At 50.1% G+C, this 25,798-nt stretch overlaps 1 long non-coding RNA gene across 2 annotated transcripts; it reads left to right on the top strand.

The window, feature by feature from the left end:
* The first annotated feature begins 23,240 nt into the window (after positions 1-23,240).
* Positions 23,241-25,400, top strand: LOC105495758 (uncharacterized). 2 transcript variants are annotated; one of them, XR_011625349.1, is made up of 3 exons: positions 23,241-23,523; positions 24,650-24,870; positions 25,017-25,400. It is a non-coding gene; the product is annotated as an uncharacterized lncRNA (long non-coding RNA). The 2 variants fall into 2 exon arrangements; XR_011625350.1 differs by having other exon boundaries at positions 25,004-25,400.
* The last annotated feature ends 398 nt before the right edge of the window (positions 25,401-25,798 follow it).

Below are 25,798 nucleotides of genomic sequence, written 5' to 3'. Positions count from 1 at the left end.
CCTCTCTTGTCTGGACATGCATAATGTGTGCTTGAAATGCACCAAAGAGAGGGACCCTAGCTGCTTCCCTTCCTGGTGGGGCCAGAGCCTGAATGACCCGGGGAAGGGAACTCGCATGCTGGTCTTTACCCGTGGCTCTTTCTCCAAGGCCCAGGGCTGCCCACCACTGCGCCCTGGTCATGGGGTGCTCACAGCCTTGTGATGCCCATCTTCCATCTCTTCCTTCCATTCTTAAGCCTCTTCCCCTTTCACCATTGATGAGAAAAAGTGTCCTGCCTTGGTGACACAGAGGGCTCTCAGTCCTTGCAGAAGCCAGAATCCTGGCAACCAGGGACCTGGAATCTGGGAACCATCCAGTCAGGAATATTTCTGAACAAAGAACTATAGAAAGGGGGCATGAATGAAGAGCTTTTCAAAGTCTGGATGTCTGGTGTGCACAGTGTGACTTCCTCCCTACCTAAGGCCTTGGCACAGGGCACACACCCCTTTCAGGGCAAGGCCTATGGTCACAGGATTCCAGGTGGCTGGTGGAGAACGCTGCTTCTGGGCTTTTGTAGGTGGATGGCTTAGACCATCAGAGGAGCAGACTCTGGGGAGCAGAGGTACCCCCAGGCTGGGGACAGAGGAGAAGCACAGCAGCAGAGGATGGAAAGGGGATAAACAAAGTCCTGGACTTTTCAGCTTGCAAGGGCTTTGTGGGTCGGGGGGGGATGGGTGCAGGGGGCAGGCAGCAGGCAGGGAAATCATGAGCTGCTAACATTCCGGAGAACTGCCTCTGCTGCCAAGAGCTGATGGATATGCTCTCAAATCTTTTCATTTTAGTTCCTCCATGCTAGTGTGGGAGGAAGGGGAAGTAGATGGTGGTATCTCCACTGTACAGAGAGAAAATGGGGTTTAGAGAGGTTAAGTTCTTGCTCACAAATGCACAGCTTAAAAGTGGCAGAGCTGTAACCCAGGACTTCTAGACTCTCCATCCAAGCCTTTCCTTCTAGAACAGGGGCTGGCAAACTACAGCCCATGGGCCAAATCTGGCCCACTGCCCATCTTCATGTGGCCTGCGAGCTGAGAAAGGCTCACATTTTTCAATGATTGGGGAAAAAAATCAAAAAATAATATTTCATGACAAGTGAAATTACATGACATTCACATTTCATAGTAGAGCTTTATTGGCACACAGCCTCACCCATTGGTTTAACCTTTGGTCCATGGGCTTTTGTGTCACAACGGCAGAGCTGAGCAGTCATGACAGAGACTGCAGAATCCTCAATACCTAAATATGCCTTTTCTGGGCTTTCATAGAAAGCATTTACCAACCTCTGCTTTAGGGTCACATAACTTGAGAGATGGAAGAGATCTCAGGCACCATCCAGTCTGAAAATTTCAATTCTCTCCCATTCTATCCATCTATTTCCCCCAAAAAGCAATTAGACCCATTGCATCTAAACAGCTCCATTCCTAGGTTACCCTCAGATCCCCGCCCCCCGCCCAGCCTCCTCCCTGTCCTGCACTGCTCTCTGGAAGCTGAGCTCACAGCAGCCTGCCCTGGGGCTGGGATGAAAGACTTTGTACCTCTACATCTTTGCTCTGTTGTTGTCTGTTCCTGCGGCTCTTATGGGGCTCCTGTGGCACCAAGCCACCCATGTCCTCGGGCTTGGAAGCCCACAGCCTGCAAGAGGCACCCATACCAGGGCCCAGAGGTGACCACTACCTGGGTGATTGGAGCAGGACGTGGTGAAACTTGGGGGTGTGCCCTGGGGTCACACTGTTTTGGTGAAAGCAGGTTCCAGTCCTGGCTCTGGGTAACTGCTGACTTGGGTGAGTCACTTCAACATTCTGTGCCTCAGTTTTCTCACTTGGAAAATGACTGAAATAATAGCCTCTACCCCATGGGATTGTGTGAGCATGAAACGGGTCAATGCATGTAAAGTGCTTAGAGAGGCACCTGGCGCACAGCATGTGCTCTATGAGTGACGATCATCATGATGACGATGGTAAGGATGATGACTATTATTAAAAGTCCTATTCTAGCCAGCTTATTGTTTCAGGCCTACTGAGCAGAAGCAGGGGTTTTTACTGGACCTCCCTGCACAGAGATCCCAAGTGCCCAAGGGCCTTCATGGGACCATCAGCTGCCAAAAAAAATTTTATAAGTCTGAGTCTTAGCCTGAGATTTTGTGCCAAATTTCCCCTGGAATCTGTGTCTGGGCTGAGGGTCAGGGGGATCAGAAGGTCAAGGCCACAGGCTAAGTGCTCTCTGTCTGGGGAAAGAGGTGTTATGAAAAATAAGGGCAAGATGGCAGTGAAAATGAGTGAACTGTCAACGCACTTGAATCCTGTGAATACAACAGTGAGCTAAGAAAGCAAGTTGCAAAAGAAGATAAACCACATGGTGGCCATTTACACAGAAACATGAAACATGCCAGACAATTCCGTGTATTGTTTAGGATACATTCCTATATGGTAAAAGTCTAAAGAAACGTACAGGAATGGGCCAGGCATGGTGGCTCACACCTGTAATCCCAGCACTTTGGGAGGCTAAGGTAGGCAGATCACTTGAGGTTAGGAGTTCGAGACCAACCTGGCCAACATAGTGAAACCCCATCTCTACTAAAATTAAAAAATTAGCCAGGTGTGATAGCGGGCACCTGTAATCCCAGCTATTCAGAAGGCTGAGGCAGGAGAATCACTTGAACCCAGAAGGCGGAGATTGCCGCAAGCCGAGATCACGTCACTGCACTCCAGCCTGGGTGACAGAGCGAGACTATGTCTCAAATAAATAAATAAATAAATAAAAATTTAAAAATTTAAAAAAGAACTCTACAGGGATGATGAACACTGAATTCGTGAATTCGGGGTAGTGCCTTCCCCAGGTGGAGGCGAGGGGCCTGACCTGGAGAGGGACACACAAGGTCCTTCACCTGAATTTGGGGAAAGAATGTATTCTGGAGGGTGAATGTGTGAGTCCTTCATATTATTCTAGAAATCTTTGTATAGGTCTTAAGTATTTTATAATAGAAATATTTTTGATGTAGGCAAGGCTAATTTTGTAAACCTAATAGACTTTGGAGGCAGGGGTCTCAAAATTGTACCAAGAAGCCCCAAAGATGGACCAGTAGAGATGAACGCATCCTGGTGGACAGTGTGCCCTGTGGCATGCAGGCACTGCCTGACGCTCCAGACCCTCATGCACATCCCCCCTGCCCCACACCCGCTCACCTGCTCCTCTCCTGCCCTCCTCCCCAGCGCCTAGCAGTCCTTCCCCATCTGCTTGCTGTGTTGTTTCTTGCTCGGTAATATGTCCTCTCTGGGCTGTGGCATGGGCAGAGGCTCTGGTCCCCCCTCCCTGGTGAGGCAGAGAGGCTTAGGAACATGTGTTTCTGGGAGGCAGACACCAGCTGGTTGGGGAGACATTTGCATATTCCACTGAGCCCCCCAGAGCCAAGCCAGGGTTGGGAGGAGGAGGCTGCGGCAGGACAGAGGGAGAGGGAAGGCTCTGGTCAGCTAGGGGTCAGATGGAACAGATTTCAGATTGGAGAGACAGATGGTTAAAGCAGAGAAGAGGGAGGGGAGCGAATCGTGACTCCTATGTGAAGGAAGTCATTCGAGAGCCCTAAAATATCTTGTGTCTTTGCAGAGATTTGCGGTTATCAAAACATTTTCCTCTTTGACTTGTTTCCTCTTCATAGTCCTGTGAAGTAGGTATGACCATCAGCCCCATTTTACAGATGAGGAAGCTGAGACTCAGACCGCAGAGCTAGTGCATGGGGAAGTCTCTGGACTCCTGGTCCAGGAGTGTTCCTTTCACTCCACCTCAGAGCCAGCTGCAATTGCTGTCTCCACGTGCCTTTCTCACATTCTTCTGTCAGCCCATTCCAGTGGCATTTCTGACCCCACCATACCATTGAAACTGCTCTCCTCTAGGTCACTAGTGATCCCCTTGATGCCAAGTCCAATGGTCACTTCTCTGTTTCCACCTTATCTTGCTTCTCTGCAGCATTTGTTGTTGTTGTTGTCGTCTGAGACAGGGTCTCGTTCTGTCACGCAGGCTGCAGTGCAGGGGTGCAATCTTGGCTCACTGCAGCCTTGAACTCCTGGGCCCAAGTGATCTTCCCACCTCACCCTCCCAGATAGCTGTGACCATAGGCACATGCCGCCACACCCAGCTAATTCTCTGTAGCATTTGACACAGGTGACCACTGACCTCCCCTTCTTCCTGAAATGGCCTTCACCTTGGTTTCCATGACAACCCCCGCTGTGGTTTCCCTCCCTCTCCTTGATTGCTCCTTTGCAGGCTCTGCTCCCTGTCTGAATGCTGGGATGCCCAGGGTTCAGACCGTAGCTCTCTCTTCTCCCTCCTCTCTCTGTACATCAACCTGAACCTCTCCTGGTCCAGTCCTGGCACTTCCAATACCATCTATACCGAAGAATCCCAAATCTATTTCTGCAGGGCTGCTCTCACCTTGGGCTGCCCTACATGGTGGTCAAGAGCATAGCCTCTGAATCTCAGCTCTGCCATTTATCAGTTATGTGACTTCAGATAACCTTTCTCTGTCTCATTCTTGCCATCTATGAAATGGGGATGATAAAGTCCCTACTCTGTAGGGTTTTTAGGAAGATTAAATGAGATGGAAAGGGCTTAGGACATGGCCTGGCACATCATAAGCAATCAAGAAATACAAGACATTGTTGCTTGACATCTGTTTCTCCGACATGCCAAGCATCTTCCCACCCCAGGGCCTTTGCACTGGCCCATTCCTTTATCTGGAATGTTATTCTCTTGACTTTCCTAAGGCCCACTTTTTTTCCTTCAGATTCCCTGACCACCCAGGCTACAACAGTCACCCAGTCACTCACTGTCACCTCATTCTATTAAAAACTTTTGTATAACACCTATTGTTACTGAATATTTTTCTTTTTATTTATTAGTTGACTCCCCCAGTAGAATATAATCCTCATAAGAACAGGGATCTTTGTCTGTTCTGTTCACTCCATCTCCCTGTCCCTGGAAGTGCATATGGTAGGTGCTGGATACAAATTTGTTGCATGAATGAACAGTAGCTTAAGCTTCCAGCCTGGGAATGGCCTGACATATGCCTCATTCACTGGCGTCCTGGTCATTGTCAACTGGGGAGGAAGATGTTTCCAACTGAGAAATCACTCAGAAGACATTTTGTCGTGTTTTCAAGCTCCAGAAATGTTAGAGGTCTCATCAATTGCCTCCCTTCCCTTCCCAAAATACAATCACAGCAACCACCCTCTTCCCTGACTTGACCAGCCCAAGAGAATTCTCCCTGTTGCTCCATAGGGGTTGGGCGGCTGATTTCAGCATGCCCGGCACTGTGAAAGGCCCCAAAGAGACCTAGAAGTACTGTAAGATTTAGTCTCCACTCTAGAAGACCCTACAAATCAGAACCAGAGTTAGGGCAAGGGAAAGATCAAGGCCAAGCTTGTAGAGGACATTCAGGGCTGCAGAAATCCCAACAGAGTGGCAAGAGTTGCAGAGGAAAGAGCCTGGTCACCTCCAGGTCAGAATGACCTTCTCAGGGTATGGCCCCCTAGAATGGGGGAGGGGGAGCTGCCCATGAAAGACCTCCTCCAGGTCCCACTGCACCTCACCTCAGATCTCTGGCCTGCCTCTCTGACCTCCAGGGCCAAGAATGATGACTGGGCAATGGTAATCTGGGAGGCTGGCACCTGGTCCCGTGCTGGCTGGCCCTTCAATGCACAGAACCATCCTCCTCACCTAGGGGCCAGGGCCATGCTCAGGCTTTGTCTTTAATCAGGGCCCTGCTCCCTTTGTAGACAAAGTGTTTCCCAGATCTTCCCAGAAAGTATGGATTGCAAACACTTGATCCCATCCTCTGTGTGTTAGGGCACCCAGGCTGGCCAGATGCAGGCCTGGCTTTTGATCTGGAAGCTCTGCTCCTGAGCACGGAAGGGATCTGGTGTTCCCGCCCACCATGGCAGGGAAATGGCTTCAGAGAATGGTCATGAAGAGAGTGACCTGGGAAGGGGATACCAGAGCTGGGAGCCACAGGATCCAGAGCAGGTGGCTGCGAAAGAAGGTAGTCTGGGTGTGGGAGCAGACCACCCCACAAGCCCATGCACCAACATGCACAGAGGTAGGACAGTGAGATCCTTCTGGGATGAACGAGCACGACCATTTCGGTGCTTGCTAATGTGCTGTTGCCCCTGCTCCTTCCAGCTCCAGGCGGCTGCAGCAGCTCCAGCTCTAAATCCTCAGATCCACTGGGAAGAACCTCGTTTTCAGGATTTCCGCAAATAGACTCATTGTGTTCTATTGGCTCCTACTGGGCCATGTGCCTATTGAAGAACCAATCACTGGGTCCAGGGTGATGGATGCCAGGGTTAGCATCAGTGAGCCTAGATGAACTGCTCAGAGCTGGAGTTGGTGCCCTCCATGTACAGAGCCTGAGAGTGAGGGAGGGCTATGTTTCCTAGAGGAGAATCGGGGTACAGATATCACAATCTGTATCTCGGAGTCTTGACGTGAGACTCCAAGGAGACCCTGAAAAGCCTAGAAAGGGAAGCAGAGGCTCAGAGAATTTCCACTATCCTAGTCCCCTGGGTTGTTGGAGGCAGCGCCTGGACTCCAGGCTGTTTCCCACACCTCTTGGTGCACGGGTCACCCTGCTCTCCCTGACCCTGCACTTCTCCCAGTTCCCATGCCGCTTTGCCCCACCTTGCTTTGGCTTTGCTCACTTTGGGTTTCTGAAGCAGAGGCCCATTGGCGTCTCTCTGCAGGGCATCCCTCACCAGAGGTCACCTTTGTCTGTGTGTGTAGTCGGGAGGGTAGAAATGAGGCTGCTCAAATGGGTGTCGGGACCCCAGGTATCTCCTCATGTGGGGTTCAGGTGAGAGCCAAGGGGGCTGAGCTGTTCCCTTCCTATGAGTCACATCAGACCAAGCATCTGAGCTTGCCTGGGTGCAGGTGGCAGGGTTCCTGTGGTTTCGGGGCAGCCTGGCCATCCCAGGAGCTCTACTTAACACTTCCCAGCTTCCTCCTGAGCCAGCTGCAGTGGCAAGGAGCAGGTTTGAGGGCAGGAGCCCCCAATTTCCACCTACTAGTTCCTAAGCCAACTCTGTGTGACCTGTGTTGGTTCAGGGCTCACCTCCCTCCTGGGGTGGTCTTACTCAGCATTCTCTTTCTCCCAACCCCATTGACCACCTACTGTGCCTGCCAAGCCCTTTCCTGCCACAGGGACTTTGCACTTCCCTCGGCCTGAAGGCACTGCCCCTGATCTTCACAGGCACCTTTAGTTGGAGCACAGATCTTGCCACCTCAGAGAGAGATTCTCTGACCTCTTAATTTAAATGAGTCACCTCCCAGCTCCAACTCCTTACCCTTTATTTTGTCATCATGGTTGTCTCCTCATGGCACCTACCATGACTGTAATTACCCTTTGTTTACTTGGCTATTGTCTACTCATTACTAAAGCCCTGAGAGCACAAGAACTGAAGTCCTTTCTGTCCTGCCCTCTCTTGTATTCCCAGCCCCTAGAATTGTGTCTGGCACATACTAGGTGCTCAATAAGTATCTGTTCGAGGAGTGAACTGAAAAGGCTTAGAAGATAGAGTTATTGTTCTACTTTATAGATAAGGATGTCAGTGAGAATAACAGATTTACAATGACTTCATAAGTAGGAAATAGTTATGCCAGGGACGCTACCCCAGGTCTCTGGACTAGAAATCTGTACCCTCACTGTCATAGTCCATTTGTGTTGCTATAAAAGAATACCTGAGACTGGGTAATTTATTAGAAAAAGAGGTTTTCCTTGACTGAAGCAGTGATAAAAGAGAAAGAAAAAAAAGATATTTATTTGGCTCACAGTTCTGCAGGCTGTAAAGGCAGGATGGTGTCAGGATCTCCTCTGGTGAGGGCCTCAGGCTGCTTCCACTCATGGCGGAAGGGGAAGGGGAGCCAGTGTGTGCAGAGATGGAGGAAGCAAGAGAGAAAGGGGAGAGATGCCAGGCTCTTTTTTTTTTAACAACCAGCTCTCCTTGGGGGAGCTCTGGCAAGAAATGTTATGGAGAACCAGCACCAATCCATTCATGAGGGACTCACCCTGATTAACCAAACACCTCCCATTAGCCCCAGCTCCAGCACTGGGGTCAGATTTCAACATGAGCTTTTGAGAGGACAAATGGCATGCACTCTGTCCAGTCTCTGTGCAGTTACATGACCTGAGGCCAGACACCCTGTGAGTACCTTGATGTGGGGTCAGCAGGCCCAGCCTCACAATCAGGTGGGAGTGGGGGTACCCAGTAAAGGCAGAAAAGGGGAAATTCCATTTGGGGTTGAAGGGCATGAGTGGCTAGGGATATCCCATGCTTCTCGGTGGATTTGGAAACCCCGGAGTCTCTGCATTGCATTTTTCTAGGAGGAAATAAAAAGCATGTGTTGGGGAGTGCAAACCTCTTTTAAGATGAAAACTACAGAAGTGAGCACATTCCACTGCGTGTGTTCATAAGAGCCTCCTCACTATGCAGGCAGGGTGGTGAGTGCCCCAGTTCATGCCTATTGCAGCCCCACTCCAGGCCCGGGGCAGCCTGCCTAGCTCAGCCCTGCACGAAGAGGGCCTCAGCAGTTTCCTGGAGCCCTAGCAACACTCGAGAATGTGCACCGTGTAACCAGATTGTCCTGTTTTCACCAGCCCCTTCTAGCCTACGTTATGCAACCACAAGGTAAAAGTAGAATCAACTTAGACTAACTTTTTTATCCCTTTCACTTCCCAAAGGTTGGAAAAGTCCCTGTCCCCAGCCCCAGCCTCTTTCCAGTGTGCCCTTCCCTAACACCCCACAGCAACCCCACTTAAGCCCAGACACCTCATTTGCTTCACCTGTGTTCCCCACTGCCCTTGAAATTGAATCTTGGCATGTGTCCTGGCTGCAGCCTTGGGGAGGTGGGCTAAGTCTTGATGGAGAGATCACTAGTGGCTGGGGACTGATGGACTCTCCCTTTTCTTGGTAGGTGAAGGAGAAAGAAAGGCCAAGTATCTCTTGGGCTGCCTCCAGCATCATAGGATTCAGAGCATAGGGTTGTACCTGCACAGACCAAACGCAAGACTTTTAAGGGCACGAGGACCCAGCTCACCAGGGAAAGCCCAGCCCAAGGTCACAAACACAAAGTTCAAGGCAACCAGCTGTCCTGGCCCTGCCTTGGCCTGAACCTAACTGGAAAAGCCCTGTTCGGAGCCCAAACGCCTGGGTACTAAGTCAGTCTTTCCGTTTAACTAACTGTGTGGCCTTGGGCTGGTATCCACTTAGCTGCCCTGAAAGCTAAGTGAATATAGTCTAAGTAATATACATTTGTGAATAATTTTGCTGCAGTGAGAATTGGTACCGAGCTAATGCATGTGAATGAGCTCAGAAGCCTATCCAGTGCTGTGAAGCGGAGAGTGGGCTGGACCGCCACCTTTCACAGCCAGTGGGTTGGGTTTCACCAGGCACAGGGTGGCCTGTGGCCTTAGTGTGTGCAGCAGGCATTCCAGCCGTTCACCCATAACCCTCTCCCTTTCCTGGCATGTGGGAAGATAGTCTTTCTCCAGTCCCTCGAAGTTAGGCAGGTCCTGTGATTAGTTCCGGCTGGTGGGTTGTGGGCAGAAGTGCTCAGGTGGCTTCCAGGCTGGTGTCTTTATTTGCTGATGTGAGGCCCTCCAGCCCTGCTCCTCGATAGCCGACCATCACAGACTTGTGGTCAAGACAGAGTGCTATCAGCTGGGGGTCTCTGAGTAACCATAGTGAACAGACCCTCCTTGCACTGGCCTTGGGGCCTGAACATAAATGAATGGTGACTGTTGTAAACCACTGAGATTTGGAGGCTGTTTGTTACGACAGCACCACTTAGCCTAACCTAACTGATGCAGTGCTCCAACAGCAAAGTTCTTCAACTTTGGGGTTCAGGGAACAACTGCCTGAGAATCTCCTGGAGCCTTGTTAAAAGGCAGATTCTGGCCAGGCACAGTGGCTCATGCCTGTAATCCCTGCACTTTGAGAGGCCAGGGCAGACCAATCTTTTGAGGTCAGGAGTTCGAGACCAGCCTGGCCAACATGGTGAAACCCCATTTCTACTAAAAACAAAAATTAACCAGGCGTGGTGGTGGGTGCTTGCAATCCCAGCTACCTGGGAGGCTGAGGCAGGAGATTCACTTGTAGTGAGCCAAGATTGCACCACTGCACTCCAGCCTGGACAACAGAGCGAGACTCAGTCTCAAAAAATGCAGATTCCCGGGTCCCACCCTAGCTGCCACCGAGTCAGAATGGCCAGGGGTGAAGCCCTGGGATCTGCAATTCTAAAAATAATAACATTAATGATGGCAGTGACTGCTGCCATCATGCCCAGCTGTGTGGCTGGAGCTGCACACTCCATGGAGCTGGTGGAAACCTCACTCCTTCCGAGTTGGGACGGGAGGTCCCTGTGGTGCTGCAGCCGCCCAAACCGCTGCTGCAGAGCAGGCAGGAGCCCTGCCCTCCTGGGTGGGGCTACAGCTGCCCAAACTGTAGCTGTGGATCCGAGCCTCTGTGTGCTCTTTGGGGAGCCGGGAACAGGCAGGATCTGCCTTGCTGGGTGCAGTAGTGGTGGCTGCAGACCTGGGTTTCCTGCTCCAGGAAGCAGGCAGGGGCCAGGGACAAGTGGGAGCCCTGCCCCTTCCAAGTTGGTGGGGCGGGAGCTCCAGGGCCCAGCTGTGGCTGCCCTCCCAGGTGCAGGACCCAGGTGTACCCTGGGGGCCCCAGGAAGGACCCTCCCAATCCCTGCAGGCTCGGGGATGTCTTTTCCTACTGCCTGGCCTCTCTCCACTCCTGGCCCCTGCTCCAATCTTGGAGCAGGGGTTGGGGCCAAGCCTGGGTGGCCATGAATGGCAGCGGGAGGCAGATTGATTCCTGGGTGGAAGGAGATGGGTCCCCAGTAAGGCCCCACCTTCAGGCCAGGGAGGGCCTGAAGACTGGGGGCTGGGCTGCCAACGTCCTGTGGACTGGAGTAGGGGCTCGTGGTGCCTCTTCTGGCCCACTCATGGCTGTCAGTGGACCAACTGGAACATGCTTCCTCCCCTCTGAGGTCCATAAAAGCCCTGGGCTCAGCCAGAGCAGGGCAGGGGATGGCCAGAGGATGGAGAGAGCAGAGAGATGACGGGATGGGTTGGCCAGCTGCAGAAAGGGGTACCCTCCCCAGTGAGAGCTGCAGGGACAACCCATCAGCAGAGAGGAGCTACCCTCTCTGCTGGGAGCTTCAGAGGCCTTCAGAGACATCCAAATGACTTGCCTGCAGAGTGGAGCCACCCTCTCCAGAGCCTTCTCTCTGCTAAGAGCTGAACACTTGATTGGACAACCTGCCTATAGAGAGGAGCTACCCACTCCTCTGAGCTGTTCTAACACTGCATAAAACTCTCCTTCTTCACCCTTCGCTTGTCTGCGTAGCACCTCATTCTTCCTGGACACAGGACAAGAACTCAGGCAAAGGCATCACAGCCACAGAGGTTTCCTGTCAGAAAAATCGACACCCCAGAGATCCCATAGCATTAATATATCTTCAGAGGCAGCAGGCATAGACTGCAGGCCTTGAGAGGGTGGGGGCCTCGGCTCCCTCTTCCTCATCTACTTCCTTTGGAATATTGCAGCAGGCCTGCTCTGTGGTCTAGCATGGGCTCTTCAGGGGCTCACTTCCTGAGAGACCCCTGCTCCAAGTGACAGTCACAGTACTCTACCCCTCGCTCCTGCCTCCTCATCTCTGCCACCTCGTGATGCAGCACGTCCCCTGGGCCTGGGGCTGGGGGAAGGGCTCACAGAGTGGTCTTAGAGCAAGAGCGATAGAAACCCTGCATGATGGATTGAAGGAGACGAGACCATTCCTGGCTGATGGCTGACGTGCATCGGCAGTGACAGGCGACGATGTTTGTGCTCTGAACCTGCAATCTCAGTTAATGGGAAAGATTGAGGGGTTCGGAATGAGACACGTCGTGTGCTGCAGCCCCATGGGCAGAGATGCTGCTGGCAGAGAATAGCACAGCTTCCTTGCTTCCCGAGGGAGGGGCTGCAGGACACATTCCCGCCCCGGTCCCTGGGCAGGTACGCAGATGCCTATGGCTTGTTGGGAGCTGGCTTTCCCCAGGAGGTTTTGGGTGTTCCCTGGCTGTCTGGGATCATGTAGGAGGCCCAGACTGGGGAGCTGTGGGAGAGGGCAGCAAGAGAGTCTTTCTTTGGGGGGCATCCTGAGTGGCTGCTCTCCCAGCACCTCCCACAAGGGGCTGCAGTGCCCAAATGAGCTGGGGTCCTTCCACTCTTATTCTTGTTCTATCCCCAAGGGAGCTTTAGGTGTCTTCCAGAGAGTAGCCTGAGGGAGGAGACAGCAAAAAATGCAAGCAAAAGCTTAGAATCCGAAACTCAGCTCATATGCTGCCAGCGCTGCTTTTGGTTTGGAAGCCATACTGCCCTGGGTTTGAATGCCAATACTCCCAACACGGTCATTTCCTGCCTGTGTGATCTTCGACAACCAATTCTACCTCTCTGGGTCTGTTTTGTCGGTTGTGAAATCGGAAGGAAAGAAAACCACTTCCTGGGAATGTTGTACTAAGGACTGATAGAAACAAGTGGGAAAGCCGTACTTCTCAAACCTCACCATGCAAGCGAATCAACAGGGATCTTGTAAAAATGCACATTCTGACTCAACAGGTCTTGGGTGGAGCCTGAGGTCCTGCATTTCTAATGAGCTCCCAGGTGATGTTGACGCTGCTGGTCTGTGAATCTCAATTCTAGCAACAAAGAATGTATGAGACCATAGCAGGTACCTGGTTCATAGTGGGTACTCGGCAGGCAGTGCCTTTGGTTATTATTATCACGGTCATTAATGCAACGTAGGTGAGACCATCTCTTTCTTGACCAAGACCCATATCCTCCTTCAAAACTGTGTCATTCAAGGTTTCCCAGTAAGCCGCCGGAACACAAATATTGGAAGGGCCCAAAGTGGGGGCCATCACAGATGGCCCAGTGGCCAAACCGTCCACTGGACATCTCTAGAAGCAGACATTGCTCCCACTGAACCAATGGGCCCAGTTGTTTGGGCTCTCATCTGGGAAGCTGGGATGGCAGTGGTGTTGCCCAGCCACTTCACCACTCCATCCATCACAGCTGCCCGAAGGTACAACAGAGGTCACTAGAGTCCCTATCCCTCATCCCAAAAGGAGCCACTTGCTCTCCTATTTTCTCATGGGAGGGAACCGTAGGGGATCAGGAGCAAGCTCCTCCAGCAGCAGCGGAAGCAGCACGGCTCATGATTACCATCTTGAGACCTTGGGCAACTCGTGAACTCTTTCAGGGCCTCAGTTTCCTCAACTATAAAGTGGGGCAACACTCTACCACCCTAATGTTGTGAGCATGAAATGAGATAATGGACATAAAATCCTTCTCACACTGTGTGCGCCAACCGTGCGTCATTTTATGATTATTAGAGTGTCTCCACAGCGTGTCTCCTGCCTCCTCATCACCTAGCCACAAAGGCTGGTGCTGGAGCCACCTGAGCTGTGATGGAACTGTGTGTTTGAGCTGGTCCTGCGCTGACTTGGAGTTGAGAGCTTCATGTGGTTTGGGGTCAAGTGTAGCAGCAGTACAAAGCCAGAGGAACCAGAGCTGTGGCTCATGAGAAGGGTGAGCCCCTCCTGAGAAATTGTGGGGAAGGGAGAAGGAGGGAAGAAGAAGAAGAGGACAAGGGGAATGGTGAATGCAGTTCCATCTTCCGTCGCAGGCGTGGGTATGGGGAGTCTGGGGAGGGCCCAGAGTGCTGGGTAAGGCTGCAGGGTGTGTGGTGGCTACAGCAGAGTTGCAGAGGGGTGTTGGGGCCTTGTCATTCAGATCGCTCACCCCAGCATCTCTAAAACCCTCTCTGGGGACACTTCCTGGAGGCCTGTTTCAAACCCCTTCCTTCTATTTGCTCATGTGCAGGTGCAATGGGTGAACTCAGTCCCTTCAGGAAACAGCCTGCTTATGAATCAGCAAATGCCTCAGTGGAAGAGCAAATCCAAACGTCCGGCTCGCCCCTCTGTGCTTCCTTTTGTTCTGGGGCCTTGACCCTTCCAGTCCTTGCTCCTATAGTAGCTCTCTGCTGCCTTCAAGTGGGTGTTGCTTTTTTTTGTTTTGTTTTCAGGTTTTCTTTTTTTTTTTAACTTTGACAAAATACACAACATAAAATTTATCATCTTACCCATTTTTAAGTGTACAATTCAGTTATATCAAGTATATTCACATTGTTGTACAACCAATCTCCAGAACTTTTTCATCTTGCGAAACAGAAACTCTGTAAATTTGACTACTGTACATCTCTCACATAAATCAAATAATACAGTATTGTATTTATCTTTTTGTGACTGGCTTATTTCACTTAGCCCAATATCCTCACATTTTATCCATGCTGCATATTTTCTGGTTTTAGATCCAGCTTTACTAGTTGCTCCTGGAGGCTGGGTTGGCCAGATACAAACTAGTGATCATAGATGGAAGCAGAAGTCCAGCCCCGATGGTCAGGTAGGCGTGGGACTAGCTCCCCTGCCATTGTGTCCATCACATGCTAGGAGGTCAGTGTGAGAGCATCCCTCCCACTCAACAGCTTCAGTTTTAAGCAGTAATTTCCAAGAATACCAGGCTAGTGAACTCAACAGGTTGCAGGCTATAGGTTGGGTTCATGAGGTCAAGTTCATGCATTTGCTACCTCCAAGGATAGTGTGATGTACTGATGGGGAACTTGGGCTCTAGGGTCAGATGGCCTGGGTGTGAATCCTGGTGCTATTAATTACTCTCTATGTGGCCTTAGGCAAAGTGCCTAGCTTGCCTGAGCTCCTTTATAAAGTGGAAATTGTAATAGGGCTGATATGAGCATTAGATGACATGACCTCTTTAAAGAACATAGCCCAGGTTTGGCAAAGAGCAAGTGCTTAGTGACAGCTTGAGATCAGAGATTTTATTAGCATTTCATGGGTCAAAAACCTCCTCTCCCTGGCTTCTGATGTTGCCTAGCATGGACTGAGATGAGCAAGATGTGCTTTGGGGTTGTTCTCCAGCTGGTCTGGTGTTTTTCAATTTTTATATATTTTTAAGCAGTGGCACCCTTTGGTAAATTCTTTTTGCATAGCTCCAGTGTTGGGTTAGAAAAGGAGAGCTGCACAACTGGGGAGCAAGGAGCCCAGCCCTGTCCCCATTGCATATGCATGCACACACACACACACACATGCATGCACACACACACGCACACGCATGTGCATGCACAGCACACACACACACTCTGCCTCTTCAGACAGGAATTCTGGAAAACTCTGGGTTCCATGGAGGGAGCTGGAAACCCTTGCCCTGTGGGAGGCCCCTCCTCATGGAGAGTCCTGAAGAATCTCTGGCTCCCTGTGAACAAGGAAACGCCACGTGTGGACACAATTCACTGGGCTCCAGGAAGGCAGGGTAGGGCCTCTGCCTGAAGACGCCTCAACATCATCATGGGCAGGCTGGGCAGCCAGAGGCCTGAATCGAAGCCAAAAGGAAAGTGGGCCATGGGTCCCCCATGTTCCTTTGTCTTGAGTCCTCACAAAACACCTTTCTTCACTTCCAGAGAGGAAACACACCTTCAAAAGCAGGTCTCTGACGGTGAGTCTCAGGTCACCTGCCAGAACTGAGGACAGTGTGTTTGTTTCTAGTGTCGTGACGAAGCCAGCCAGATAAAGGGGTTTGTCAGATGTGGGTGGATGAACGTGCATGTGCCTGTGCAGGTAGCTGTGGGCATTGTGTGTCTGTGTGCACGTCTGTGCATGTGTGTGTGTGCAGCTGTGCATGTGTATATCCATGCATTGTGTGCATGTCTACATGTGTATGTGTTTGTGTGTATATGTGTTTATCTCTGTGCATGAGTATGTGTGTTTGTGTGTGAATCTCAGACTTCTCAGAAAGGCCCTCCCACTTCATCATGTTCCCCTGCAAGACTTTTTGGGAATTCACTGATTCACCCACTCATCCATTTGTACCTTCCTTCCATAGCCTAAATAAGGAATCATGAAATGATGAATTGTAATTTTGTTAAATGCCATGGTGCCTTGAGACCATATAATGGGGGCACCTAATTGCCCATCATTTTATGATGTCACAAGCACATGAGGTCTCTAGGGACTGTGTCTCCCAGATCGCCAATACCGTCGACTGCATCGTCACCTTGTTCCTGGCACTTTCCCGGGCACCTCTGCCTGTGCTCTCTGAGTTCTAGGCCCTTGCCCTCACACACACCTGCCTGCATTTATGCATATAACCTATGGCACTGGGCCACCCTCGAGGGCATGGCAGCACGAGGGGCCTTGCTCCTCTTCCTGCTTTTTTGCCACATCAGGCATACATGAGTCCCATCAGAGCATTCCTAGGTCAACTCCAGATGTGTGTGTGTGTGTGTGTGTCTGTGTGTCTGGATAGGTATGTATATACCTCGTGGATATGGGTAGGAATGTTCTTGGTCTGAGGTCTGGGGGGGGATACTGAGGTCCTTCTGGGGAGCAGTGTGAGCAACTCCAGGTGTGTGGGTATGTCTCTGAGCATGCCCTGGGCCTCGACTCATTCTCAGCCCATCCCCAGAAGCCCCCACTGTGTTGTCTTGCCAGTAATTACAGCAGATAAACTGCTCCAGTTGAGGGCTGCTGTCCCCGGCTGGCTGCCAGCCTTGCGGCCCCAGGCTGCGCCGTGGGAGTCCATTCATTTTAATAAGAGGTACACCCTGTGTTATTAAGAAGAGTGTTTATTACTGTCGCCACGCACTGACAGCAACTTCCATCATCGTTAAACGGCAGATGCGGGGAGAGTAGGGGGACTGCGCACTGCAGCTTTGCAGAGGCACAGGCCCAGCTGGTGAGGCTGGGGAGGGAGGAGCAGTCTCTCTCCCTCTCTTACCCCAGGACTGCCTGGCACCCCCTTTCCCAGACAGAATGGAGCTTCTGCTGAGCCTGACCCTGTTTGGGGTGGGGATTGGGGCCAGCAAAGGGATGCAGGAGGGGACTCTGCTTGGCATCTGCGTGCTGCCCCAGAGAGGGCAAGGGACTCCAGAGTTGGAGCTTGCTTCCCTGGGCCTGCTGACCCTACTCCTCCTGATGTCACCAAAGGCAGGCCAGACTTTCATTCTGCCTGGAATGTTCTGTCCTCCGTAGGGATCTCGCAGTTTCAGCTCAATCTAAAGTAGCGCCACGCCTGCCCCAACCAGCCTTGGGTTGGTCGAGGTTGCAGTGAGCTGAACTGAGATCACACCATTGCACTCCAGCCTGGGTGACAAAGTGAGACCCTGTCTCGAAAAAAAAAAAAAAAAATCAAGCCCAAACCTGGGTGGTGGGCTCCCTTCCCCTCGCTAGGGCACATGTGGATGCCAACCAGCCAAGGCTGATGGGTTCTTTCCATCCCACTGAGGAACGCTCCATGAAGAAGGGTGCCACTCCGGGCTCATTCGCTGCTCTGTCCCAAGCACAGAAAACAGGATCTGCTGCGCAAAAGCATCTCACGGACCTGTGTTCAACCACTGGATAAATGAAGCCCCTTTGACCTTACCCTTCCTGTTGTCTTTCAGGATGTCTGGGTGTGGATTGGGTTTATATACATTAAGGACAAGTGTTGTAGAGTAGAAGAAACAACAGAGGATCTCAAACTTTCTCAGTTCTTAGCATTGTGGTAATTTTTTCATGGTGCCGTAAGTTTAAAGAAACTCCTGGCCGGGGGCAGTGGCTCACATCTGTAATCCCAGCACTTTGGGAGGCCAAGGTGGGAGGATTGCTTGGACTGGGGAGGTGGAGGCTGCAGTGAGCTAGGATTATGTCACTGCAACTCCAGCCTGGGCGACAGAGCAAGACCCTGTCTCAAAAAGAAAAATAAGATAAATGCCTGAACATTATTATTATTATTATTTTAAGTAACTAGGTCCAAACAACTTAAGTATTCATAACAACGAATTAGCCCTTTGAAAAAACAGCATCCACATTTGCCCCAGAGAGGGGAAGGGACCCCACCACCCAGGTTTGGGTTTGATTTTTTTTTTTTTTTTTTGAGACAGGGTCTCACTTTGTTGCCCAGGCTGGAGTGCAGTGCTGTGATCTCAGCTTGGCTCACTGCAACCTCAACCTCCCAGGCTCAAGTGATCCTCCTACCTCAGCCTCCCGAGTAGCTGGGACTACAGGCATGTGCCACCATACCCAGCTAATTTTTGTATTTTTAGTAGAGACAGAGTTTCTCCATGTTGCCCAGGCTGGTCTTGAACTCCTGGGCTCAAGCGATCCACCCACTTCGGCCTCACAGAGTGCTGGGATTACAGGCATGAGCAGCTGCGCTCAACTGAGCTTGATTTTTTAAAAAAAATTTAATTTAATTTAATTTAATTTTTTTTTTTTTTTTTGATACGGAGTCTCCCTCTGTCACCCAGGTTGGAGTGCAGTGGTGTGTTCTCGGCTCACTGAAAGCTCTGCCTCCCGGGTTCATGCCATTCTTTTTCCTCAGCCTCCCGAGTAGCTGGGACTACAGCCGCCTGCCTCCACTAATTTTTTTTGTGTTTTTAGGAGAGACGGGGTTTCACCGTATTAGCCAGGATGGTCTCGATCTCCTGACCTCGTGATCCGCCTGCCTCGGCCTCCCAAAGTGCTGGGATTACAGGCATAAGCCACCGCACCTGGCCCCTAATTTTATTCTTTACTGTAATTACATAGCAATGGGACGTGTGAATCTGTTGAGACACAACCTCTCAGATTGGACACTGCCACCTCATTTTGGGTTCCATGTTGATTTTCATTACAACAGCCACCAGAAAACCACCTTCTCGAAGATATGGTATCACTGAAAAAAAAATATAGCAAGATCTAATATTAACTTGTGAACTACCTTGAGTTAGTAGTGCCTGTGGTATTCAATGACTGTTGAGTATTGCTGTGTTTGCCTGGAAAATTTAAAACATCCTAAGTACCTCTGTGTGTGTGCTGCAGTGCCCAGGGGCACCTTGGTACCTAGTTTGGAAACCATAGTGGTAGAAGGCCTGGTTCCAGTCCCTGTTTTTTGTTAGCTTGTTGACATATTTATTTATGTAGGAAACACTTTAATAGCACTGATTCTGCGCCAGGCCTTGTTCTGAGAGCTGTACAAGCATTAACTCATTTGATCATCATAACAACCTCCTGAGACAAGTACTACTCTGTGATGGTTAATTTCATGTGTCAACTTGGCAAGGCTATGGTACCCAGTTGTTTGGTCAAGCACCAGTCTGGATGTTGCTGTGAAGCTATGTATTAAGATGTGGTTGACATGTAAATCAGTGGACTCTGAGTAACTCAGATTGCTGTCTCTAATGTGGATGAATCTCATCCAATCAGGTGAAGGCCTTAAGACTGGGGTTTCCTGAAGAAGAAACTCTCAAAACTGCAATGTAGAAATCCTGCCTGAGTTTTCAGCCTGCTGCCCTGCAGAATTCAGACTCAAGACAGCAACATCAACTCTTACCTGAAACTCCAACTTGCTAATCTGCCCTACAGATTTCAGACTTGCCAACCCCCACAATTGCGTGAGTTAATTCCTTAAAATCAATCAAAATCTCTCTCTCTCTCTCTCTCCTTTCTCTCTCTCTCTCTCTCTCCTTTCTCTCTCTCTCTCTCTCTGTCTCTCTCTCTCTCCATAGATATAGATATAGATATAGATAGCTCCTGTTGTTTCTGTTTCTCTAAAGAATCCCCACCTGACTAATACATATTATTATCCTCATTTCTAGGTAAAGACAATGTTCAACTCTAACTAGCAGTGTGGCCTTGGACAAGACTTTTTCTCTTTAGGCCTCTGTTTTACCATGGCCAAATGTGGGCCTTAGGTAAGATGAATTCAAGGTTACTTCCAGGGCTAACATCTGCTTCCTCAGTCCTGGAGCTCGGCTAGCCTTTGCTGGGTCTCCGACCAAGAATGCAATCTTGCCAAGGATGCTGCAGTGGGCCTTGCATGTTGGCCATCTAGCAGCCATTCCTAGCCCATTTCTCCCTTGCCACCACTTACAAATTGGCCTAGATACTCTCATTTCTAGCCACTCAAGTAATTAGGGGAAGTTGTGTGAACTTCTTCTGGCTAATGATATATTAGCTAATGATGCAAGTCTACTGGGGGTTTCTAGAAAAGATATTTTGTTTCCCAACAGAAAAGTTTAGAAAGAAGAATTCACTGGTTCTGATCTTTCCCCTTTCTTTGTGCCTCAAGGAAGGCCATGAGGCTTAGACCTGCAGTAGTTGGCTTGTGACTATGGGGCACAAACCAGCTGCTTAGGATGGCAAAACAGAAACAAGCACAAAGGTCCTTGACATATGCTTGAACTGCCAAACCAACCCTAAGACCTGCTGCCTCTGTACTTCTTGGTATTCAGGCTGCACAAATCCTTATGGTTGAGCCACCATGGCTAAGTCCGTGTTACTTGTACTTGTTACTTGCAAGTAAGTCACAGTATTGTAAACTGATACCAGGCCCTTCAAATACTGCTAGAGACCAAGGCTCAGCTTGGTGAGTGATCTAGGGAAGGGTCCTGACTGGGGAATGTTGCTTTCGGCCTTAAGAGAACTGAATTTACTCATTTTGATTGAGTCATGACTTTGACCCCAAAGAGAGAGCCACTAATACTATGATTTTCCATATTCCCAATAGGTAGTGCCACATATTCTTGATCAGTAAGATTGATGCTCCCCAGGCAGTTTCAGAACAGTGTGCTTATCAGATAGATGGCTTTGGAGCTCATAGAAAAGTATGTGGGTCAAAGGGGCCTGCATTGCTCATCCCAACCAAGCCTCACTTTCCTGTTTCGGAAGATTGATAAGGGGAATGTCAGAGACTTCACATTTTTATATTTCAGAGTGTTTGATAAAACCTATCATAATGAGCTTGGGGCCTCATACAGAAACGTGGGTTAAATAATAACAGTTTCAGTTCACGGCTCTTTATTTATTTATTTATTTATTTTTGAGATGGAGTCTCGCTCTGTCACCCAGGCTGGAGTGCAGTGGCATGATCTTGGCTCACTGCAAGCTCTGCCTCCCGGGTTCACACCATTCTCCTGCCTCAGCCTCCCGAGTAGCTGGGACTACAGGCGCCCGCCACCACGCCGGCTAATTTTTGTATTTTTAGTAGAGACGGGGTTTCACTGTGTTAGCCAGGATGGTCTCGATCCCCTGACCTCGTGATCCACCTGCCTTGGCCTCCCAAAGTGCTGGGATTACAGGCGTGAGCCACCGTGCCCAGCCTCAGTTCACAGCTCTTGATCTATCAAGTCCCAGTTTGTTTACCAAATGTTTTCATATTACTTGCTATGTGCTAGGCCTAAGAGCTTTACAAATATTAACTCATTTAATTGTCACGTCCATCTTATGAGATAGGTGCTATTATTATTCTCACTAAAGAGGGCTGATCATTGGACTGATGTGAGCCTAGATGAAGTGTCTAGAGGCAAGCCACAGGACTCTGCTCTTAACCCTGTTCTGTTCAACCCATTTTTAAAATCAAAGACTTGAGGCTGGGTATAGTGGCTCACACCTGTAAACCCAGCACTCTGGGAGGCCGAGGCCGGTGGATCACCTGAGGTCAAGAGTTTGAGACCAACCTGGCCAACATGGTGAAATCCTGACTCTACTAAAAATACAAAAATTAGCTGGGCATGATGGTGTGCGCCTGTAATCCCAGATTTCCCGGAGCTGAGGCAGGAGAATCGCTTGAACTGGGGAGGCAGGGGTTGCAGTGAGCCAAGATTGCTCCACTGCACTCTGGACTGGGTGACAGAGTGAGACTCTGCCTCAAAACTAAAATAAAATAAATAAAATAAAAGACTTGGATAGGAAGCATCTGGCATTTTGACCACAATTTTAGGACTGCCAAAGCTGTCCTGTGTTAGATGATTCCAGTGGGCCGGAATGAGGCAGCTGAAACCATCAAGCTGAAATTGAATAGGGTTACATACAAAGCCATTCATCCTTGCTTAAAAAACCCTACCGTAAAAACACAGAAAAGGAGATAGTGGCTGACTGCAGCCCACAGGAAGGAAGACATGGGTGTGTTAGTTGCCTGTGGATTCAGGGAGTCAAAGCTTCAGTGTAGTCACATCATATCAAATGGGACACTTGTTTCTGTGATGAAATGGGGTGCCTGGGTGTGGAGTGGGTAGACCCAGCCCCCAGTCTTTGCTGTTGACAGCACACATGAGATATTGGGTTCCAGTATCTGAACTACACTTCACAGAGAAAGACTAACACATTAGAGAATGGTCAGAAAGAATCGCCAGGATGGGACAGGCCTCAAAGCCATGGGAACTACAATGGGCAGTGGCCGTTTTGGCTCGAACCCCATTCCCCTTTGTTCTGGAAATAGCTGTATGATTTCCCTTAGGAGATCCACTCCGGCCCTCTTCCTATGTCATATAAGTGTGGTCAATCCCAGAGGTTGGACATATGACCCAGGCCTGGCTACTCAGAGACTTGTGACTCCCTGGCCACAGGGATTGGTTCAGGGGTAGACACGTAACCTAAGGCAAGCCAAAGAGAGCCCTACCTGTGGCTTCCGCTGGATTTACTGGGAAACAGGAGTTCTCTTCCTGCTGTGTTTGGTGAGCTGGCAGGATTGAGGCTGGGTCTCCCAGGGCTACCACATTAGGAGTGCCTGCCTGAGAATAGGGTCAATGCAGAGGAGGGCAGGGACCAAGAAAGGGGAGCAGGTTTCTGAAAAAGTTGTTTATACCCTTGCATGCCACAGTCCCTAACTCTGGATTTTCCTGGTTTCATGAGCACTAAGTTCCTTTTTTGAGTTGGCTTTTGGCCCCTGTGACTCTGACTGGCACAGCAGCTGAGCCTGTCTGGTCCGACAAAAGGGCTTCAAATTCTTAGAAGGGAAGTGACTTGCACAGGATGAGACTTGTCCGTGTGGATTCCAAGAGCCAGTGGTAACAGAGATGGAACCTCATGGATTGGGCTCCAGAGAGGTGAGAAAGAGTTTTCTAAGAAAAGAGCACTGGCAGGTGCTGCAACACCCCGTATTGAGGTTATCATGAAGGTCACTTGTGTGTATGGTAGAGAATGGGACCCTACGGTCCTTGAACTCTGAGTTATGATGATTCAGCTGTAAGTCTGCAGCTAGGTGTGGTGGGGAACATGATTCCCTAGACTGTTCTGGTGGAAAGAGAAAGATCTAGAATCAGAATCTCTGGATTCTATCCCTTTCTTTCACTAGCCAGCTCCATGGGCTAAAGCAAGTCAGTTAACCCTTCAGACTCACACTCTCCCTCTGCCCAGGTTAGGGGAGTGCTGTCTGCTGGGGGTTATTGTGAGACTCAAAAGTAGTAAAAGCTGTAAATGGTTTGAGGAAGTTAATGTATGGGCAGACAGATGTTAGAGGCTGGCAAGAGGGAGTGAGGTGGAAAAGGAGATGCAAGAAGAATGAAGGGCTGAGTGGGACCACCCAGAAGTCAGACCTGGGCTTCAGGGACTTTCTTGGGGTCACGCTTCTTGTGGAGAAGAGGTGAGTGATGTCAATGACTAGAGCTTGGAGGGAGGGTGAGATGGCAGGTATCTGTGGAGAACGGATTGTTGAAAACTTGCCCTGTCTGAAGGTCTGCTCATTCTAATCTGATAAAACCTTTGCAGATCAAATACAGACAGACACTTGTTGGGCTATGTTTGCTTATGGGCCCTAGTTTGCACCTCCTAAGCTAGACTCAGGGAGTAGGTAAAGAAGCACTTGGAAGCCTGCTGGTGTCTTGCACACGAGTGTGTTTAAGGATAATCAACTCATGCCAACTCAAGGGTACACCCACAGAGGGGGATATGACTGCCCAGGCCAGGGTTCCAGGCCAACAACATTCCATTCTTTGCACCTTGGTGGAGACAGGTCTCTTCATCGTAATAGTGAAGCTTAGAGAAAGGCCCCAATGAGTGCTGCACACAACCTGTGACATCATCCTCATCAGTGCCCTCTGTCCAGCTGGCTTCTCACCATGTAGGAAGCATCACACCCATGCCTGGTTCTCCTGCCCTGTCTCCTACTTGGAAGAAGTTCCTGATTGAGCTCTTCAGAGAACCCCATCCAAGGAGGGGCTAGGCCAGGATTGCTTTGCATAAGGCTGGTTCTCCTTCCTTCCCTCCCCTCTGTGATACAATAAAGCCGCCTAGGAGCCAGCATCTGTGGTCCTGCTGCCCTTCCCCATTCCACCCTCCCCAGGGACATTGGAGTGGACGTGACATTGGAACTCCTGTAGAGGCTGCCGGCTTTGGCAAGGTTGATTGGGACCCACATGTCAGCCTGGGCCACTTCCTCATCACCGTAACTCTGTGCCAAATAACAAGACCACGGGAATCTGCTAGCACAGGCCTGGGGAACGCACTCCATTACTCTCTTTTATTCTCTCGGGAGATTTATGTGGCCTATCTCCCTTCCCTTTGTCCACCTGCGAGGCCCTATAAGTCATGTCTCGGGGCTGACAGGTCACAGGGCCCGTGCTGCTGCTCTGTCAGAGTGAGTGATGCTGAGGGGTGATTAAAAGAGAGGAAGGGTGAGAGGTCAGCAGCAGACGGCATGATGGGAGTTTGGGATGTAATTATCACTCCTGTGACATACTGCTGGGCTGTTCTCCCCCTTCTTATAATAGATATACACACTTGGGTGCAGCTCAGAGAGAGGAGGAGGGCAGTGATGCCGAGAGGTGCCGAGGACTTGCTGGAATGGGCTTTGTGTACTGAACGTCACAGGTGAAGTTAGAGCACCAAGGGACCCAGCAGCATCTGTGGCCTCACTGGAGAGCAGCACCCTCCATACAATGAGATGTTCCCCAAAGCCCTCTGCACAAAGCCTGCGACACAGGAAGCACAGGTTACTGCTGTTACTGTTAATTATCAATTAGATCTGAGGGAGATTATTGGGGAAGACAGAGATGAGGCAAGCTCAAGAGGTAGCTGGGTGGGGTAGATGGGTCACACCTCTCTGAGTTTACACTCTCATGTAGTTTCCTCCCACAGTGAATCAGAACTGACCTATGACTTGTAGCCAAAGTGAGATTGTGCAAGGTCTGAAGGTGGTGCCTAGGTCTGAAGAAACCTTACAACTTCTGCTTTCTTTCTTGGAGTTCTAAGCCTCCATATAAAGAGGTCTGGGTCATCCTGCTGGAGAAGTCATGTGGCGAGAAAAGACCTGGAGGATGAAAGACTGCAAGGAAAGAGGAGTCCCAGTGTTCCAGCCATCCCAAGGGAAGGGGGCAGGCATGAAAACGAGGACACTGGGGATCTTCAAGCCCAAATTGTAAGCCACACACTAAGTCCAGTCAAGCTGCATGGAGCAGAGATGAGCCATCCCAGCTGAGCCCTGCCCTGCCTTGCCAACCCACAGAATCATATGCAATAAAATGGCGGTTGTTGTAAACCATGTGTTTTGGGAAGGTTTGCTATGCAGTAATGGATTTCTCTTATCTGTGGTCCCTAGACCCATTCCTCCCTCTGTTCTTTGCCTCCTGCTAGGGTCCAGGGCTAGGACTCCTTTCTGGAGTAGATGTACCTGTACAAAATAGAATTCCTGCCTAGGGGTGTACCAAGGATAAGTTGGGGGTTAATGGCCTACCCTGACTGCAGGCATTTAGAACTTACAGTAACAAAATATTTTTTCAGGGAGGAGAATTTTATCACTGGCATAGTTTAGAATTACTAGCAAATGGTAATAATAAAAAGCAGACTTTCAGTTAGTACTATAATTTTTTTAAGTTCCTTAAGGCAATGGACCCACTTATTGCCAGATCCTGGGGCAAATG

The sequence above is a fragment of the Macaca nemestrina genome, chromosome 7 (assembly GCF_043159975.1).
Source record: "Macaca nemestrina isolate mMacNem1 chromosome 7, mMacNem.hap1, whole genome shotgun sequence".
In the NCBI taxonomy this organism is placed as follows: Eukaryota; Metazoa; Chordata; class Mammalia; order Primates; family Cercopithecidae; genus Macaca; species Macaca nemestrina.
The sequence above is the reverse complement of the archived record's forward strand: the minus strand, read 5'-3'. Positions and strand labels throughout refer to the sequence as shown.